This window comes from Hipposideros armiger, unplaced genomic scaffold (genome assembly GCF_001890085.2).
Source record: "Hipposideros armiger isolate ML-2016 unplaced genomic scaffold, ASM189008v1 scaffold_1224, whole genome shotgun sequence".
NCBI lineage: Eukaryota > Metazoa > Chordata > Mammalia > Chiroptera > Hipposideridae > Hipposideros > Hipposideros armiger.
The window spans coordinates 328940-331509 of NW_017732574.1; the positions used below are offsets into that span (position 1 = coordinate 328940).

Sequence of the window (2570 nt, forward strand, 5' to 3'; positions counted from 1 at the left end):
TGCTTCACTGGCCCAAGTTGGTACCATCATTGCGCTCTTCCCGGGCAAGGCAGATCAGTTGCCGGCTTCTGGATGGCCACTCACTGCAGCTGCTGGCCGCTCATCCTGGCTCTGGCTACACACGGTAGCCCATGGCAACCCACTGCAGCAGGGGCTGCAGCCTACGCCTCGCCGATGACTCATGGCAGCCCAGTTCCAAGTTGAGCTGTTGTTCAGCATCTTAGCTGTAGAGGGCAGCATCACTGGCCCTCATATGTGGGATCCAAACGGGGGCCCTCTGGCGTCCCAAGCCAGTTCTTAACAATCGCGCCACTTGGCCGGCCCTTGCCGTTATTTTTTTTAATTCAACAATAGCTTCCCTGGATTCAGCCCCTAGGGACAGTTCCCAGTGCAGTTCATGGTGGTGTGGCAGCAATACAGAGAGAACGGGTCCTGCAGCTTGGCCAGGCGTTCCTCTGTTAAGTAGTCTCTGGTCATCCAGCCATAGGCCTGCATAACAAGTGGACATCCTAAATAGTTGTCTCCATTCCACCAGTAGCTAGGGCAACTGGTGCTCCAGCAGGCACAGAGAACAAATGCACTGGGACAGCCCATCTTCTATGGACTGCAGAACTGCTGCTTGCCTTCCTGGGATTCATTCTTCTTCTTCAAATAAGGCTCCATGGATTTGTACTGAGCATAGAAGCTGCTGAAATCACGAACAAGATACTTTATCATATATGTATGTGGAAGAGGGTAGATTTTTGAGACTTTGTTGAGTTTGTGGTCAATCCTTTGGGTGTAAGCTAGAATGTTGCCTCCATTGATGCTCATTGCACAAGAATTGCAGATACCTTTTCTGTATGATCTTCTGAAGGTCAAGGTAGAATCAATTTCATTCTTAATTAAAGCATTCAACATTATAGGACCACATTTGAAAAATCAATTTTATAAATTTGTATATAAGGTTTATCTCTGGTCTTGTCTGGGTTCCACTGGTAAATAGCAAATTTCTTGATTTGGGGGGCTCTGGCTGCAGCTGTCTGGGCCTCTCTGCAGGCAGGCATGTAGGCTCCACCAACTGCTGTGGCCAGGAACTAGCACCTCAAAGAGACTCCTACCACCGCCACTATTTTGGCTCCCGACCTACAATTTTTTTTTTAATTTTGATTCAATACCATTAAATTTTTATTTTTGTCATGTTGTGGTAACATGTTTTAAAATCTAGGACAGTGATCCTATATTTAAATGAATATTGATATATTAGTATTGGTAATACTGGATCTATATACACATCCTTAAAATATTCATGCCCATTTACCCAATACTTTTTATTTTGGAAATTTATCCTAAGGAAGTAATCACAAAATGGTGAAACAGCTTTAGTTACAAACATGTATCACATAATTTATAATAACTAGATATTGGAAATAACATCCAATAAAATAGTAATTGTAAACAATCTAATATTTTACAGCCATCAAAATGATATTCATGAATAACTTAGAATTACATAAGAAAGTGTATTTTATTTGTTTGAAGAAATGCATATATGGTTATAGGGACCTGGCCCACAGTAATATAAGCTAGCAGGCAGTCAGACAGTCTGTTATGGAAGCTGGCTAGCAGTCAAGGTCTCCCAGTTTCTTGAGATGCTATGTGCATAAAAGCAAGCCAGCAGGGCCTTCCAGATGATTTTTTCTCACAGAATGTGCTTTGTTTGCTGTACCTACATAACCTTGCTTCTTCTCTGCCTGCATGTGGAGCACTCCCCTTGGGAAGGCCACCACTGGAGACTCTCCCCGCTCTATAAGTTTCAATAAACCTATGTCCTGTACCCAGCCACCTGGTGTGTTCTTTGAGCTTGTGGCTTCTCAGGCACAAACCTTGGAACAATTTAGACTCATTCTGAACAATAGTATGATTACAACTACATAAAGCTAAATAACAATTTAATATTACATGCATGTCAAAAGCATAGAAATACAGCAAGTGTTAGGTTGTTTGATTATGGATATCATTTTAGTTTAGTTTTCAGTATTCTAATCTAACCTTCTCCATGGTTAATTACTAAAATTCCATATGGTGCCTAACAAATATTATATATTCAATAAGTATTCATTCCTTTCTTCTACCTAACCACACGTGGGGTAGAGAGATATTATATTTTCATTCTTTATATTTTTATTATATTTTATTTTATATTTTTATTCTTACTAATTTATGGAACATTTTTATCTCTTCCCTATTTGATATTCCCAAGTGAGATCATGTACTTTGAATCTGTGTCAGAATAATAGCTATAACTACATGGAAAAATAAATAGGTGTGGGGTTGGCTGGCTGCTTCAGGCAGAACTAATGGTGAGGGTACAGCATCTTAGCATGATCATGGTCGAGGTACTAGATCAAGAACTAGGAGTTGGGCTTCAACCTCATAGAATTAGAAACTCTGGTTAACTGGTTTCCTCAGAACTAATCAGAATAGAGTCATTTTAATCACACTCACAAACGACTACATATAACTAGATTTCGATGTTTTAATTTTCATTGCAAAGCCAGAACATGTGTTAACTCATCATTATAAACCCA

At 40.2% G+C, this 2570-nt stretch overlaps 1 pseudogene; it reads right to left on the bottom strand.

Annotated features, from left to right (window-relative positions):
- Positions 1-339: 339 nt before the first annotated feature.
- Positions 340-2357, bottom strand: LOC109376852 (succinate dehydrogenase [ubiquinone] iron-sulfur subunit, mitochondrial pseudogene; annotated as a pseudogene).
- Between the last annotated feature and the right edge of the window lie 213 nt (positions 2358-2570).